General features: G+C 38.0%; 1 protein-coding gene across 7 annotated transcripts in view; it reads right to left on the reverse strand.

Moving 5' to 3' along the window:
• MAP2 (microtubule associated protein 2) overlaps positions 1-18,614 on the reverse strand; it is a 285,457-nt gene that overhangs the window by 93,705 nt on the left and 173,138 nt on the right. For all 7 annotated transcript variants that reach the window (XM_065930672.1, XM_065930678.1, XM_065930677.1 and 4 more), the window contains one exon: positions 7,511-7,588. The gene's annotated coding sequence lies outside the window, so the exon portion shown is untranslated. The remainder of the gene's footprint in view (positions 1-7,510; positions 7,589-18,614) is intronic.

An 18,614-nucleotide genomic window follows, 5' to 3' on the forward strand; every position in this document is an offset into this window, starting at 1 on the left:
AGAAGGGCTTTTAAAAATATCTTATTTGTGTACTACCATAAGAATTAACTTTGATAAACTGATGTATTTACATTTACTATTTTAACATGATACTGAAATTATGATTCATAGTTTTATCTCTACATATGAATAGCATCTATTCTTGCCAGGATTTGAAATATTTGATCCAACTGTTCAAATATATTAATTCCATAGACAGATTTTCCTTTGGAGATGACTGGCAGTTTATCAAAATCTCTTTCTTTTTCCTTAGCACACAGTAGGATTGCATCTCCTAACCTCTCTTGCAGTTAATGTGGCCACATGACCCAGCTCTAACCAATGAAATGTGAGCAGGCGTCATTTGTCTACCTCTAGGTTTTGCTCACATACCCTTCCATGCGCTCCTCTGTGGTATTTTCCCTCCTACCAGCTTAATGGAGACAATAACATAGTAAAGCTATAAATAAAAGAAGTTTGGATGCCGGGCTGACTATGAAGAGGAAAGACATCCTCCCAACTTAAACACTCAGCCAGGACTGCTAAATGAACAATAAATAAAGTGGTAACACACTTTTGAATCTAGTTTTTTTTTTTTTTTTAAGCAATTAGCCAATCCTAACTAATGTACTTGGAGAAAAGTGGGAAGAAATATATAATGAGATTAGGGGGAAAAAAAAAGGATGAGACTAATAGAAGTCACAGGGTTAAAAGAAACATATTTTAGTAACCATTCTCTATCTGCTGCCTGCACAACAGATCCCAACAGCACCTAGGACAGGTCACAGGTGCTGGAATGGGAGAAGGAAGAGTCAGCTTGAGGCAAGAACATTTCCTGCTCTCCTCCACGCCCATCTCTTTTTCCGGTATGGATGGAGCAAAGAGCCCAGTCATCAAGTTGGTCCTATTCTAGTGTCTGCCTTGTGGCCGAGGTGGAGAAAAAATGTGCAACTATTTTCAGAGACTCTTAGGACAGTCTGATATTCGCCAAGGACACAGTGAAAGCTCTGCCTTTCTTGAGATGGAGGAAGATGGAAGACTTTACATCTGGTCCACTTCCTGTCTCCACAGTCCCTCTTCATTCTCCCTCAGCATCTCCTTAAATATTACCTTGCAGAATCACAGTGTCAGCTTCTTCCTTCTTTCTCACTATAAACATACTTTTTTTTTCTATCCATAACAAACAATCACACACACACAAAAGAAATGACAATTAAAAAACAACCACAATCATAAAATCTGTTTTGTAAATCTGCTATCTTGAGTTATAGCTCATTTGTTTTTTACCTCTTTAGCTCCTCATTTATATGCCACCTATTCACTCTTTCAGTCATTATTTACTAATTATTTATTGTTGTTATTAGCTATTAACAAAAATATATTAAATATTAGTTTGTTTCAAATCTAATAACATGGCTCTGGAGGCACAAATATAACAAAGAGAAAACGTTTGCCTTTGATGATTATACAGAACTGAGGAAAAAGACAGATGAAAATAATTACACAGCAAGATGATTTTTTTGTAGACTAGATACAATTAAAGGGTTATGAAAGTGCTTCCTCTCTCAAAAGGCACAATTAATACTACCTTTCAGGCTGGAGAAGAAAGCTTAAAAGAAGGAATGACATTTGAATTGAAAAGACACAGGCTTTTATAAGTCAAACAAGGGGAAAATGAATATTTAGGGAGAAATAACAAAGGCAATAAGCAATATGAGACCAACGTGGCATACAAAGAGAAATTGAAGCTGAAGAAGCTACAAGTAGTCTGCTGCGGTTAGAATGAAGGAAAGAGAGGGACTGGAGGTTGTCCAAAAGGGGCTACTTAAGAGTCCTATTTTGAAGAGTCTTATTGAGCTTGAAACTTTATATTATAGAAAACTTTTAAGAAGGGGAGAGAAATGATCTGATACATATGAAGAAACTTCATGGTGGAAAATGGTGGAAGATTATGTAAGAGTCAGGAAGATGGAAACTCATCAAAGTTTCAGATAAATGTTGCTGTTGTTTAGTTGCTCATTGTGTCTGACTCTTTGCGACCCCATGACTGCAGCACACCAGGCTTCCCTGTCCTTCACTATCTCCCAGAGTTTGTTCAAACTCATTCCCATCGAGTCAGTGATGCCACCCAAACATCTTACCCTTTGTTGCCCTCTTCTCCTCCTGCCCTCAATCTTTCCCACTGGAGGCCCGTGCTGAAGGGCTTAGTGTTCAGCACTTGCATTATAAAGCACTTCAGTGACCAGAAAAGAATTTTCCCTCTTCTGCTTAAGCAAAAATTAGATTTCTTATTGGCTTTCACTCCTTCCCCAAATTGACTGAGAAAGGCTACTGCAATAGGTCTACAGAATTTTCTGAAGGCAACCATCTTTTAAGAATTCCCACAGTAAGCCTCCCTTATTAAGGAATTTGTAGTCATGGCCAAATGAAAGGACTAAATGCATAAAAACCATTACTTTTATTCTAAGCATTAGAAAAAATGCTCATCAGAACCAAAATTTTGTCTTTTCCTATCTCCATCTGGCCAAACTGTGAAAAGGCCAGACTTAATAACAGCATCCTCTGAACAAGAACTACAGCCTTTTTGCAGCAGGTGGTTCCCACCTCTGCCTACAGAATTGCAGCCCAAACAATCTGCTCAGAATTGCAGAGAACTCAGTAGAATGTGCTTATGACTCAGGCTGTTAAGTAGGAGGACTGTTATTGTTATTTTAACTCGTGCCAGAGTATGTGGGCAATTCTCCCTCTTTCTGTCTCGAGTTAACCAAGAGACATCCCTCTTCAAAACCTCACCCCTGGAATAGATTCTTACTCAGTTAGAGCCAGAATGGTTTGGGGTCTGGGTACGAGTGCCAGCTGATAGTGGAGATTAGAAAAGGCTTTCATACAGGGAACATCTGATATTCTCACTTAGCAACAAAATTGACTTCTAGAATGCTTGAATCTGCCTTTAAAATCATTTGCACTGAGTGCCATAGACCAGAGCTGAATGCTGATGAGATAGTAGTCAGCACAAGTCAAAGGTACTTGTTTTCAGAAAGGATGCTGAAAATAGCAAGTCTTCTTTCGCTTTCCCTTAACTGTTGGGGTATTGTGGTCCTACTGTTTGTCTTTCTCTTGCCAAATGTTCTCAACAGTGCAAATACTCACCAAGTGCTGCTACTAAGGAATATTTTAACAATGAAATAAAAAAATCAGCCTATTTTTACAGAATGTTGTCTTAAAGGATAGACTTCACCCAACAACATTTCAGGAAAAGGTGTAAATCTATTCTGAAGATAAAGAAGTATCAAAGAAATGTCGGGATGTGGCAAACATTAATGTTATTCGGTAGACAAAAGATGACATGGAATAGGAAAATAAATATTTTCTGCTTTTAAAATCATTTTCTCATTTTCACTTAGCTAATTTGTCTCTGTTTTTCTGATGCTATAAATTAAGATTCAAGATTATATATCACTAGGATACAATACTGTCAAAATGCTATAAAAGTATGCATCAAAAAGAGGCAGGAAAGTTCCTCAGCATTCCAGAAGTGATGGGCAAACTGAAAGAATCCTGAAAAAGGCAACAACCATCACTGGTGTTCATTAAAGATAATGTGTGCATTCCAAAGTAACCCTTGCATACCTCTCTAGCCTTTCAAAAAGTGAGGGTCCACCAAGACAGAGACACCAGTCCAGAGACAGCCCAGAATATCACAATGTCAGAATATCACATTACATTACATTACATAGAGAGGATATGGAGATGACGTCAGGGAAGTAGAAGATGTCAGCTGATACAGCACCTTGTCGGCCACAGTAGGAGTGTGGGTTTTCTTCTGACTATTAAAGACAGTCAATGGTGAATTTTGAACAAGAAAGTCATATCAGTTGATTCATAAAAGATCAGACTATGTGAGCAATAGATTATGCAAGAGCAAGATTGAGCATAGGGGGCTATTGCATTAGCCAAGGTGAGAGAGAGTGGATTCCAACGAAACAGGTAAAGACAATGAGAAATGGCTAGATTCTGGACAGAGATGAGCTTGTTACTGTTACTATCTGTGATGAGACTTAATTAGGTTAAATACTATGCCTCTAATAGGCAGTGGAGTCCAGAAATAATGCAACTGTCAGGGTTGTTTACTATACTCTAAATGTTTACATGGGGCTTTTGTGTCAAAAAGATGTTGATATTAAAAGAAGTAGTAAGACTTAAATGTCAAAGAGATATATCAATCTTTATACTAAGAATTACATGTATTAAGTTTGAAACATTCAATTCTAAATTTTACAAAATAATCAGTAATATTAGCACACGATTACAAAGATTTTGATATTTACAAAGCATTTTCACTCCTGTTATCCTATTCAGTGTAAAGACAGTGTAGCAAAATAGAGATATCTAATAGTCACCTTTATGGTATCACTGAAGGATGTTCTCAATAGCCTGTTTTTCTCTCTAGGTAGATATGGTGCCTTCCTTACTTTTCTCACATCGGTCCCCTCAACTTTCAAAAAACGATCCTAATATTAGTGGTGGAATAAATGAAACTGCTATTTATGCATCAAACAGGCCATGTATCCCCCATTCTTTTTCTGGCAGGCAGCTTAGCTTTGAAGTCTGAGACAGATGAATTTGAATCTAGGCTTTGCAACCACTGTATGATCTTAGTAAGTTTCCCGAAATGTATGGGTCTCACTTTCCCATCTGCAACATTGCATTGTACTCGTGACCTGCAGGCTGTGCAGCAAACCTTACATGTATTTACATTTGCCCAGCAAAGGTTAGTTTCTCTCTTCTTTCTCTCCCAACCCTCAGAGTAGTCATTTATTCCCTTCAGGAAACAGAGCAGTGCAAGTGGGGTCTCTTTTCTCCACACCCTCTCCAGCATTTATTGTTTGTAGATTTTTTTGATGATGGTCATTCCGACCAGCGTGAGGTGATACCTCATTGTAGTTTTGATTTGCATTTCTCTAATAATTGGAGATGTTGAGCATTGTTTCATGTGTTTGTTGGTCATCTATAAGTCTTTGGAGAAGGTCTGTGTAGGTATTCTGCCCATTTTTTGATTGGGTTGTTTATTTGACACAGTGGGGGAATAAGAGGGTGGGACGAATTGAGAGAGTTGCATTGAAACATATATATTACCATATGTAAAACAGAGAGATAATGGGAAGTTGCTATATAACACAAGGAGTGCAATCCAGTCCTCTGTGACAACCTAGAAGGCTGGGATGGGGTCGGGGTGGGAGAGAGATTCAAAAGCGAGGGGATGGCTGATTTACACTGTTGTACAGCAGAAACCAACACAGCACTGTAAAGCAATTATCTTCCAATCAAAAATACATTTAAAAAGAAAATTAAAAAATTATGAAATATTCAATGTCTATAAATCTTACTGGTATATATTGATATTTCTTTTACCTTAAATGAACTGTGAAATTAAATGTAGTGACAGAGAAAAATAAGAAAAAAAAATCCTTTTTTAAAAGTTTCTCTCATGATTTTTGAAGGGAATATGAACAATTAATATGGGCCAAACAAGAGTGTTTTTCTTTTACGCATCTTTTAAATTTCAAAGGTAATATTTACCTTTGTAAATATTACCAAATATTGTATTTGAGAATAGTCAGTATTTCATCTATGGAGAAATAAAACAGATTGTAATTATTGCATTATGGCAAAAGCAGTAAAAATATGAATACCATTACTGAGGAAGCTACTCAGAGCCAAAAAAAAAAAAGTCCATAACCAAATGTTTTCCTAATAGGAAAAAAAGAAACAGAGACAGAATTGGCATGATATCACATATTAAGATATTTGGATCTCTTATAAAATTCAAGAGATGCTTTGAAAGCCACACTTAAGCCATTTTAGCTTTAAATCTTCCAAATGCTGAAAGTTATTTAGAAATAAATAACAATACTGAGCACCAGATGACTGAAATATTAAAATGAGTCAACTGTATGACAGAATGAGTCAACCAGATCTTCATGTATTAACACGGATGAATCTCTAAATACAGTGCTGGGTGAAGGCAAGGTACAAAAGAATGTCTACAGTATGACACCATTTATGTAAACTTTCAAAATGTAAATGATCCTATGGAATATTATCTCATACATATGTCATTAAAGTTAGGAAGTCATTAACCACAGGAAGGCTATACCATGTTCAGTGTTGGGACACATTTTAGGAAAAAAGGAAAAGGTTATTTCTTCAGAAAAGATTTCAACAAAGCTGAATGCTAGCATGTTTTCAAATTCATGGAGCTGATACTTGGGTATTCATCATAATATTTCCTGTGTGCGTGTGTTTGTGTGTCTGTGTATGTGTGTGTGTTTGCGCTCAGTCACATAGTCATGTCTGGCTCTGTGGTGACTCCACATTCTGTAACCCACCACACTCCTCTGTCTATGGGGTTCTTCAGGCAAAAATACTGGATTGGGCTGCCATTTCCTTCTCCAGGTGATCTTTTCCTACACAGGGATTGAACTCACGTCTCTCTGTGTCTCCTGCATTGACAGGTGGAGTCTTTATCCCTGCACCACCTGGGAAGCCCCAATATTTCCTATATTTCATTCTGAAAATTTTGTAGATTTTCTTGATTAAAAATAAAATAATAAAGAAATAATGAAAACAGTAAAGTTCATATTGCTATGGCCAATTTAAGATTGTATACTCAGTAGTTCCAATAGCAAGAAATTTAATGAAAATGCATTTTTCATCTCCTAGAATAAGAAATCATTCATCTTTATTTTTTTGGTAATATTATTCTGCTTTTATCATAGGAATTGAGTCTAAAGAAAGATATGAAATCAAACAAAATATTCTTTCTGCTTGTACACTGAGCTAAAATATATATGTTCCTTCATTTATTTATGCAATAATTGTAAAGTAGCAAGTACAAACATTAAATAAACTTTGTCTGTCATGACTTTTTTGGTAAATGCATTGTAATTTTTCTTCCTTAAATTCAGATAGAACCAAGTCAAAACAAAGGAGAGTCTGATGACTAGACATTTCTATCACAACCAGCCTCACAAAAACAGCTGAGCTGATACTTTTTCCAGAGACTTGCTCCCAGACCCAAGTATACAACCTTGGGTGAATCTCTACAATTACCTGCCTCCTTTCTCTCTGCCTCATGACCCAATCTACAAAATGAACATCCTTATAGCTACTCACAGGGCTGTTATAGGTTTAGTTAATAAGAGCTAAGTCACGTAGGACCACACCTGGCACATAGTAAGTGTTGAGAAAACACTATTGGTTTTGTTGACTATAGCAGGAGAGACAGGCTTAATTCAACCCTCATTTCAGAGAAATATTTTTTGTTATTTTATTATGAAAGCATTCAAAACATTACAAAAGGTCATTTTAATAATCCTAAATCTATTAGCTATAAAAGGCATGCATCTCTTCCCTTATTAAAATGAACTAAAATTTATTTAATAAAGATTTAAAAAAAAATACCATTAATAAGTGGTTATTTTTCACATTTATGTGCAACTCTTTTACTTTAGAGAGGCTAGGGTCTTACCTGTTCAAAGAAGTGGTAAAATGGTAAAGTTCGTTATATTGTGTTCTCAAAAGGTTGATAATATGTCCTGGTTTCTTTCTGTGAAAAAAAAAAGAATTTAGGAAATTAATAATTTAATCTCTGATCCATGTGTTACAATTACATTATGTAGGACAATATCAAATTCAACTCACGGCTTTACTCTTAACATTGTGTAAATATGAGACTGTGAGGTGAATTTTATGATGGTTCTTAATAGTTATACACTGAGCATTTACAAAGAGCAAGGTCCTTTTCTGAGCGTTTCAAATAGAGAAGTAAAAATGCTAACCGTTGCAGACTTTTTTTTTACCTTTTAGCTTCACTCCAGTGAAGTTTAATAAGTACTATATCCAAGAAAAAATAATATTTTAAATGGTTTAAATTGTTTTCAGCTAATAAATAACAGGCAATTGTAATTTCTCCCAAGAGAATATATTCATCCTGGTAAATCGTTAATTATGTCCAGTAAGCTTTAAAGGACTGGGCCTTTAGCCCAGTCTGCATTGATTCTCTACACTCAGGCTGGAAGAGAATTTTTCTTTTTTAAATCAACTAATTATGTTTTCTTTCTAGAGTTCTAAACTTATTTTGACATTCAGGATACTAAAAGTCATTCTGGATTAGTAGTTCTGCTCAGAATTCCACGAAGTGCAAGGGCAAGGGGCAGAACTGAGACCCATTTTTAAGTTGTGCTCCCTTACAACTGAACTGTGGTGCTGGAGAAGACTCTTGAGAGTCCCTCGGACAGCAAAAAGATCAAACCAGGCGATCTTGAAGGAAATCAACCCTGAATATGCACTGGAAGGACTGATGCTGAAGCTGAAGCTCCAATACTTTGGCCACCTGAGCAAAGAGCTGACTCATTGCAAAAGACCCTGATGTTGGGAAAAATTGAGGGCAGGAGGAGAAGAGGATGAAGAGGATGAGATAGATGGATAGCATTACCAACTCAATGGACATGAGTTTGAACAAAGTCTGGGAGATAGCAAAGGACAGGGAAGTCTGGTGTGCTGCAGTCCATGGGGTCACAAAGAGTTGGACACAACTTAGTGACTAAATGAAAACCTTTTTTAAAATAGGTGTCTAAAGCTACGCATCTCTGTGTGTCTTCACCAAGGGTTTTGTGATTTCACACCTGGTAAAACAGACCTCATCACATTCTCAAAGAAGATGCTGCTCTAGTGGTAAGGAGCCCTCAGAATCAAACCAATAACTATTAACTTTTCTTAATCACCGCAGATGGTGATTGCAGCCATGAAATTAAAAGATGCTTACTCCTTGGAAAGAAAGTTATGACTAACCTAGACAGCATATTAAAAAGCAGAGACACTACTTTGTCCACAAAGGTCCGTCTAGTCAAGGCTATGGTTTTCCCAGTGGTCATGTATGGATGTGAGAGTTGGACTATAAAGAAAGCTGAGTGCTGAAGAATTGATGCTTTTGAACTGTGGTGTTGGAGAAGACCCTTGAGAGTCCCTTGGGCTGCAAGGAGATCCAACCAGTCCATCCTAAAGGAGATCAGTCCTGGGTGGATGATGTTGAAGGATGATGTTGAAGCTGAAACTCCAATATTTGGCCACCTGTTGCGAAGAGCTGACTCATTTGAAAAGACCCTGATGCTGGGAAAGATTGAGGGCAGGAGGAGAAGGGGACGACAGAGGATGAGATGGTTGGATGGCATCACCAACTCGATGGACATGGGTTTGGGTGGACTCCGGGAGTTGGTGATGGACAGGGAGGCCTGGTGTGCTGCAGACACTGGGTCGCAAAGAGTCGGACACGACTGAGCGACTGAACTGAACCGAACTGAAAGACCCAAAAGAAAGGGCAAACTTGAAAAGACATAGAACAGGGGGTTCAATTCTTCTCTGTAATCCCTCAAAGAAAAACGTGTATATGGACATAAACAGACAGGGGTTTGATGCAAAAGTGACAAACATTGACCAGGTCAGGAGCTTCATTAAGTGTTTTTACATATATAAGTCACTTAACCTGCAGGAATTCACATACAATGTACAGTAGCAAACAAATCTATTAATGCACATTAAAGACAGAAAGGCTTAGCATTTTAAAAATAAAGAAAATTCTGCAGGCAAGAAGAAATATAGTAGCATTCTCCATTCCCTCAAATAACTTGATAGGTATTTTAGGAAAAAAAATTCAACCACCCAGAACTCTGTACACAGCTATCCATTTTTTTAGTCTTGCTCAGTGACTCTCAAATTTGGAATATAAATATAATATTATTATACAGCTATATACACAATAAGACTATTATATAGAGTTCTATACACAATAACAAGACTAAAGAATTTTAAAGGGTAGTTTTGATCAAAAGCAAGTGAAACCTCATAGGTTGATTTCAAAACAAAATAAAAATGGTAAACCAGCCCTGGACCAAGTTCAAAACGAATCTTTGGGTAATTAATCAGTGAATACTAAATAAAGTATCATCCTTTATTTCTTCTTTAAATTCCTTCTTTTCCTTCAATTCTTTTTTTAAATGTAAAGAAACAATTTATTTATTCGGCTGCTTACGGTCTCAGCTAAGGCACGTGGGACCTTTCATTGTGGTGCATGGACTCTCTAGTGGTGGGCGGGCTCCCCAGATGAGGTGCACAGGCCTAGCTGTTCTACAGCATGCAGGATCCTAGTTCCCCGACCAGGGATCAAACCTGTGTCCCCTGCATTGCAAGATGGACTCTCAACCACTGGACCCCCAGGGAAACCCTTTCTTAAATTCTTCAATGTGCATATTTTTTTCATTTCATCTTTATGATTCTCAAATCAATGTGCACACATGTATATGAGTGCAAGTACACAATTATATATATGTGCATGTATATTTTACCCTAGTAAAAATAGGAATTCCACAGAACAGAGGTCAACTAACTATGGTCCATGGAGCAGATCCATTCTGATGCTGTCTGTTTTTCCTAATATAGTGTTTTGGGCACACAGCCACTTCCATTTATTTCCTTGTCCATTCATTCACGTGCCATTGACAGAGCAAAGCAGTTTTAACAGACTGCGTGGTCCTTCATATGTTTATATATCATCCTAGATACCATTGCCTGGCCCTCCACTGAAAATATTTGCTTACACCTATTATCAAGGGACATGTTTGTCATTTGAGTAACACTAAAAACAATATTAAAAAACAATCTCCTGGCTTTTAAAGTTTTTTTCCAAAAATTAACTCAATAGTTATATATGAAGGAGAGAAATTCCAGCCTTAAACACTTAAAAGCTAATTTCATTCCACAGGAATTGGAGAATTATTGGCCACAGCATGAGATGATTATTGGAAAGCTGAAAGTACCCAGTATCCATGCATCATAAAAATAATGCCCCATTTACCCATCATCCATATTTTTGTGGAGTTCTTTGGTTTATTACAAAATTAAAATGACTATTTTTTTCTAGGCTTTATTTTATGAGAAAAGATAAATGTCATTTGGGAATTATTTTTAAAAAGCAACTTATGGCCTATTCCATAAGGTATATAAACTTGAATAGCTGTTTTAAATTAACATAGTGCAGTTAGAGGTGATCATTTTTATTCCATATCAAAATGTTTAAACTGGCACAATTTTGTTAAGAATTTTATTTTCCATAGTTTTAGTATTTGATACAGTGGCTGAAACATCCCTAAAATAATCCTAGCAAATGCTTATATGGCATTTATTAATCTGCCAGACATTCAGACAATGTTCCAAGCACTTCATATACATTAATTCACTTATTCCTCTCTATCTCCCTCTAAATAGGTAACTCTTATTTTTCCTATTTTACAGATGAGAAAACTGAGGCCAAGAGAATTTAAATGCCCTTCCCAGCATGATACAGCTAGAAAGTGGCCAAGCCTTTCAGCCTTGATAGACCCCAAGAGTTGGTTTCAGGTCTTCAACTCTGGTTAAGGACACATTCAACCATAAAGGCTTTATGGCTTCTCTGAACAGTGGTATTTCATCTATGGAAAATTGCAATTTATTGAAAATACTTAGCATATCTATTGTTCAATATATTCAGCTTCTTGAACAAACTGAAATTTACTCAGTTGCTCCACTGATTGTATCAGGTTTGCTTATGCCACTTTCCAGAACTGCTTAGAACTTGATTTGAACATTGCTGAGAATCATGATGACTGACACCTGACAAAGTTAACTGATTGACAACAAGATACAAGGGCTAGCCTACAGGTGATACAGGACAGGATGTGCACTGGCTTCACAAAGTCAGATGAGTGCATCATTGAAGGAGGAACTCAAGACAAACACCTGTTCAGCTATAAACAATTCAGCTTTTATCAGGTGGGTTATTCAGATAAATAGGATGTGCAGATAGTGCACTTAGGCTGCATATAATATATATTTAGCTGTGGTATATTTATATGCAAGGTATGTGACACCTATAGGGTTGAAATTAGAATGATAAATTGATGTAGACTTTCAGAATCTCATGGAGAAAATATTGCCAAGGTGTGCTTTTCCCAACTGATACAAGAACCCACGTTTCATTCAGCAATAAAATGATGATGAAATCTTTCCTGAATTGCTAGACCAGAGTATACTTTTCATTAACCTTTGAAATACATTCTAGCATTAAGTTTCATTTGGTTATTTTTCATGTTTTGATAGACTTTTGTCAGATAACCTAAACACTGAGATGCTTGAGATTGCTGGAATCCTGAAAAGCATTTCTGCAGGCTAAGCTTAACCTCATCACCTAGTGTTAGCTCTCAAATAAGCTAATATTAACATCATTCTCCACCTCTATCAATATGCTTTATGAGATTTTGAACAGTTCATGTAATTCAGTGCACTTGTCCAGGATAACAAGATTTCAACTAAATGGCCAATACCGCTGGGAAAATATCCACAACCCAGCAGTCTTTAAACAGGAGAGTAGCTACCAACATAAACCATTTAGTTCAACATGCTACTCAACCATTTCTATCCCCTAAAGGTTTAGAAGCAGTTCATTATCACTGATTATCCATGAGCAACTGAAAGCCACAGTGAACCAAACTCACTGTTAGTTGAATGGATGAGAGAAAGGATCTTCTTTTTCTGCCAAAGTTCTTAGGAGAATATTATGTTTCTTGCAAAAGAAATATGCTTAAAAATGTACACTTGAAAGAACTAAGGGCAGTTAACATAAGCCCTATTCAAAACATACAGTCTCCAGTTGACCAGAGAATCTAGGTAAGATAGACAGAATTTTCCCTTTTAATCCCCAGACCTGCTATTTCAAGCTATTTCCAAGGACTAGCAGACTTGCATTAAGGTGACTTAATAGAAATTAGCTAGTTTTGTCCAAAGTCTCTCAACATAATTCAGGGCAGTAAAAAGAGGATACAAATAGGTGAAGGATAAGGGACTGGATTAGTCAGAAAAGTCAGGCTTAAGTCACTGAGTCTTTAGAGAATGAAAGTTTAAAACCTATTCATGCAAATCCTGATGTAAGCAGAGTAACTCTCCAGGCCACCTCACTCCATGGTGATGACCCAGCAAACTGTATATTCTTCTTGTGGCTCAACTAACTCATGGCATCTGAGATTACTGCACCAGTAGAGGAAGACATCTGGAAGGTTGTGCCCTGGCCCCTCAATGCTTCAGGAAATGACATCACTGCCTCTCACAACCTCCTGACTAAACCAACCACAGGGGCTCTGGCTAAATGCAAGGGGTTGAGAAACATGAAAGTTAGAAGGAGACTGGGTGAGCAGTACAATTTTCCATCACAAGACTAAAAAAGGCATGGTGAGTTACCCAGTGGCTATTTTAGGGCCATCTTTAGATTCCTTCCTTGTTGAAAAGGGTTGACAAGAAATAATGCTCAGTGATAATGAGCTCAGCTAAAACCTTATTTTGCTAAATTAACAAATGCTGATTCTGATTGGATATATATTTGTTATATAAATATTCATCTTTTTAAATATTTTCTTAATATGAGTTGACCCTGAATATAAAGAATCTTGGGCATCAAGAAGCTACCCATGTCAGTGTTTTCATTTACTGATGTGTTACACTGTTGTTTTCTGCTCAGAAATCGGAATATATCTGAATAACGCTTCTTTGCTTGACAAAAAGCCATCTGTTTATTTCTAATTTTATACGAACATCAACCATTTTTAAAATGGTAGATTAAGTTAATGCAGATGCACAGGTTCATGTGGTGTAAAGAGAAGGGTCTGGAGACGGAAACAAGGAAACAAAGCTGCCATGAAACTTATCATGCCAGAATGTCACTTCATGATTTCACTCTCAGGTTCAAAATTCTTCTGTCAAAGTGATAAAATCTAAGTTTCTTGGCCTGGCCGCAAGGACTTGCATACTGCGACTGTACTTTTTCAAGTTTATCTCCAATTTTCTACCACCACAGGCCCTCATATCTTCTTAGACTAGTTACTCTGTAGACCTAAAAAAATGCCCTTTTCATTCAAGCTTCACATTTTTCTTCTTTCTTCTGTGAAGTCCTCTTCTTGCCTCCTTGTCTCTCCCTCTCCCCCTTTTCGTACTTTCTCTATGTCTGGCAATGCCTTGTTGAACTGAAGCTCTCTTCTCTAAGAACACTCCCTAGTCACCTCCAAGAATGTCTCTGTCCACTGGCTCCTGGTTCTTGTTTTTATCACTTATTTGGCATTCATATAAACTATCCCAGGTGGCGCTAGTGGTAAAGAACCTACCTCCCAGTGCAGGAGACATAAGATAAGAGACTTGAGTTTGATCCCTGGGTTGGGAAGATCCCCTGGAGGAGGGCATGGCAACCCACTCCAGTATTCTTGCCTGGAGAATCCCATGGACAGTGAGCCTGGTGGGCTACAGTCCACAGGGCTGCACAGAGTTGGACAAGACTGAGGCAACTTAGCATGCATGCACACCTTCTGTTGTTAATTGCAGCTTATTGAAAAGGAAACAAATTCACAGGCCACCCTTTTCTCGGCTTTATTTCAATACTAGAAGTTATTGTTTAGTTGCTAAATCATGTCCTGCTCTTTTGCGATCCCATGGACTGTAGACCACCAGGCTTTTCTGTCCATGGGACTTCCCAGGCAAGAACACCAGAGTGATTGCCACTTCCTTCTCTGGGGGATCTTTCTGAGCCAGGGATTGAACCCTCATCTCCTGCATTGCAGGTAGATTCTTTACCACTGAGTCACCAGGTCACTGAGCCACTATTGATTTCTAGAAGTCATTGGTTCCTATCAAATATATGGATTCTTTTTCTTCCCATAGTATTTTAAATTCAAAACAAGTGCAACTGGACAAAAATAATTAAGCCATACAAGAACATACAAAGCACTTCAAGTAAGGCTGTCATATTATCAAATTGTCTCAAGAGGTATGAGCAATTTCCACTTCTATTTCCTTAGCCTATCAACAGCACCGTGTACCATTTATTTGTTTAAAGTCCACCCCATCCCACCCCAACTATTCTATAAGCTCTAGGTGGGGAGGAGCCATTTTCTTTGGCATATATTCTCCTTTGTACTACGATACTTCCTGTCTAAAAGCAAGTACTTAATAAATATTCATCCGAAGATGAAAAATTGAGGTATGTACTCCAAAAAATTAACTACTTTACTTTTGTGTATATGAATTTCTCTGTTCTAAGCAATGAAAAGTCCTTTCTACCTGGCTGCTTTCCTAATTTGAAAATGGGTGATTAGTAAATGTTGAATGAATGAATAAACAAAAAAAAATGATAGCAGTGATGATAGTAGTTTATCTTCCTAAGCATTCTGATGAGAACTTGGTTAAGTCAGATCTTTGAAATAAAAATAACACATATTTTGGACATGGGAGCTGTGTTAGAACCTTGGCTATGACCTACTGACTGCAGACTACTGAGCAGACCTTTTGACTTTTTGAATCCTCAGTTTTATCATCAGTAAAATGGAGATTATCCATGCAATTTCCCTTACAGAGTTACTGCAAGAATTAAATAAAATCATCTGTAGAAAAGTGTACTGACAATTGTGATGTGTCCACGTCAACCTTCAGATACTATTTCTTCACCACTTAGCACAACTACATACACTTGTGAAGATATTACCTATTAGCTTGTACAAAGTTCATGCTGATGTGAAATTTCTTGGCTTCAACTCTTCTCTTTTTTGCTTTGCTGCCAAATTCCTTTTGTAAGTTCTTAGGACACAGGATGTCTTTGGGGAAGACTGTGCTTGATAAAGAAAGCATCTCATTCACTAACAGCCCCAATTTCACCTGCTGGGAGCAAACAGTCAACCTGCAGAAGCACACCAGGAAAGCATTTGGCTGAACCGGGTGACAGAGCACCAGGCTATTCTGGGGGGTCACTTTGAACTCACAAACTCCAGCTGTGGCCTAAAGAAATAAGAATTCAGTCAACTGATGATGTTCATTGCTTGAGCTCCCGTACTCTCTAAGGATGACATTCTTGACTGCTGGATCATTTGACATTGCTAAATGTCTCTTTTCTAAAAGAGGCTCCACCAGAGAGGGAAAATACACGCTATTCTCCAGTCATCTGACTGGAAAAATGAAAATCTGGCAGATCTACTTTTTGCCCGAAGAGCTAAAGCTCTGAAAGCAGAGGGATTTCATCAACTGACTGGCGTCTTGGGGTGGAGTTTACAATTAAGGGTGATCTCCAGCTGGTTCAGGTTCTTCATCTTCTGCTGCGTATTGTTCAAGAGGCAACCCATGAGAATTTAATCAGCACAGTGGGGCCTCAGTGGGCACCCACCCCTCCCCCCTTCTGTAATGCTAATTTGAAATATCTCCTTTTCCTCCTCAAGTTATTTTCTGAACAGTGGCAGCCAACATTTTATTACTAAAGAAATTGCCAGTAATGACCCATTTGAAAAAGCCAAGATTTCTTAATGGAGTGAGAATATGACTTACTTGCTGAGAAAATATATCAAAATAAAAGCTAGCCCTGAAATGCGCCTGAATCCACTATATTAGCATTCCTGGGTGTTTTGGAAATTCTATATCAGTATTTGTGTAAGCAAGATATATCCCAAAAGTAATCTTGGAAGTATTAAAACACACAAGGACAGAGCGTGAAGATTTCACCAAAAGGGGAAGACTTGGCCTGGAGCTACTGGTAACAAAGAAAGGAGGGGGGAGGTTGCCTTCCTATAAATAGGACGCAAAGGAGGGAACAGATCCTCTGCTGAGGAGTCCTTTCAAATGTTTTCTCCACCTCTTCTATTATTCTGTCAGTGGCCATGTAAACTCCCTCTTTTCTGCTCTTTTCAGAAGAGTATTCTATTATTATGCTTTATTTAAGAGGCTAGGATTTAAGTAAATAAATAGACACCGCAGGGTTGAAGGGCAGTTGGAATGGAGGGAGGAGGGCAGAAATCGGCACAGGAGGAGGGGCAGAGAGAGACAGGGCTGGAGCCAGACGTCAGGGAAACTGAGCACTGCATGCTCATGAAAGGCTTTTACCTAACGCTCCCAGCAGCCACTTGACATCTACAATCAAGCCATATGTGACTGATTTATAAAAAAACATTTAAAAGTAAGATTAAAGTCTAAGCTTAAAAAAAAAAAAAAAAAAGCAAATAAACCAATGAGATGGCAAATATTCCAGCTGCTTTAATTACAGTTGTTCTGAAGGAAAAGTGAGGCTTGCCAATGCCTTGTTTGGGTTCCCCTGGGCTCGCCAGGATCACATCAGCCACTTTTGGTATTTGCAGACACAAAAGTTTGCTTCAGAGGTAGGGTTTTACCCTCACACTCTGAGAATGCTTTTTAAACGACTGTAGGCCAGTAAACATGCAACCATTATTTTTTTCCCCATGCAACCATTTTTAAACAAAATTATTGCAGCTTTAAAAATGTATACCTGGATCACTTTGCTGTACATATGAAATGAACACAGCATTGTTACTCAACTATAATCCAATATGAAACCACTTTTTAAAATGTATTATCTTTTAAAAATGTGGCTTCCCATAATTACAGTACAAAAACCTTGGAGGCTTAGGGTGGGCCACCTATGTGTTCCAGGCTACTCTCCCCACATGTCAATTGGTCAGCCCATCTCCAAGTGTCTGCCTAAAACAGTGAAGTCCAGCAGCCTGTCCTGTGAGTGCCCGCTGTACCTAGGGGTGGGCGTTACATCATCTTTAGCCGAGTCTTGACTTTAAGGGCTTTTAGAAGTACCTTCTTAGTGAAGGAGTGCAGATCCTACAGGACAGTGGTTTTGTTTTGTTCAGTTAATTTGTTGATGATTTTATTTTTCCCATCTTACATCCATCCTAGTTTCAATGTAATGTCAAGCTGAAAGTCATTCAGCTAAAAGAAAACTTATGCATCTGAAGAAAAGGAAAAACAAAAGAGTAAAAACGGTTAAAGGAGAGAGTGGAAGCCATGTTTGATCTCCTGTTTGTCTCACATTTTGGATGCTCTATGTGGTCAGCATGAAATTGCTACTTTCCCCACACACAGTCTGTTCCAAGCTCTTCAGCTACCTCCAGAAATCCACTGATTAGCTATCACAGTAGAACACAGACAGGAAGGAGTGAAGACTCATTAGATCCATATATAACTTTAAAATAACATTAAACTCTGAAATCCTGGAGAAGAAAATGGCGATCCACTCCAGTATTCTTGCCTGCAAAATCCTATAAACAGAGGAGCTTGGCAGGTCCATGGGGTCTCAAAGAGTTGGACGTGACTTGGCAACTAAGTAACAAAAAACAAAATCTGAAATACAGATTTCTACTAAATTGTCTGTAAGAAAACACATATATTTCCATTGCAAGAAAAAAAATAAGGAACTTTATAAGTGTTCAGTTCAGTCGCTCAGTCGTGTCCGACTCTTTGTGACCCCATGAATCGCAGCACGCCAGGCCTCCTTGTCCATCACCAACTCCCGGAGTTTACTCAAACTCATGTCCATTGAGTCGGTGATGCCATCCAGCCATCTCATCCTCTGTGGTCCCCTTCTCTTCCTGCCCCTAATCCCTCCCAGCATTCAAGCTTCACTGCGCTACACCAAGGGGGAAACTGGGGGAATGGGAGGAATTGGGAGATTGGTGTTGACACATATACACTATTGATGTAGGCTTCCCTTGTGGCTC

This window comes from Muntiacus reevesi, chromosome 3 (genome assembly GCF_963930625.1).
Source record: "Muntiacus reevesi chromosome 3, mMunRee1.1, whole genome shotgun sequence".
Classification (NCBI taxonomy): Eukaryota; Metazoa; Chordata; class Mammalia; order Artiodactyla; family Cervidae; genus Muntiacus; species Muntiacus reevesi.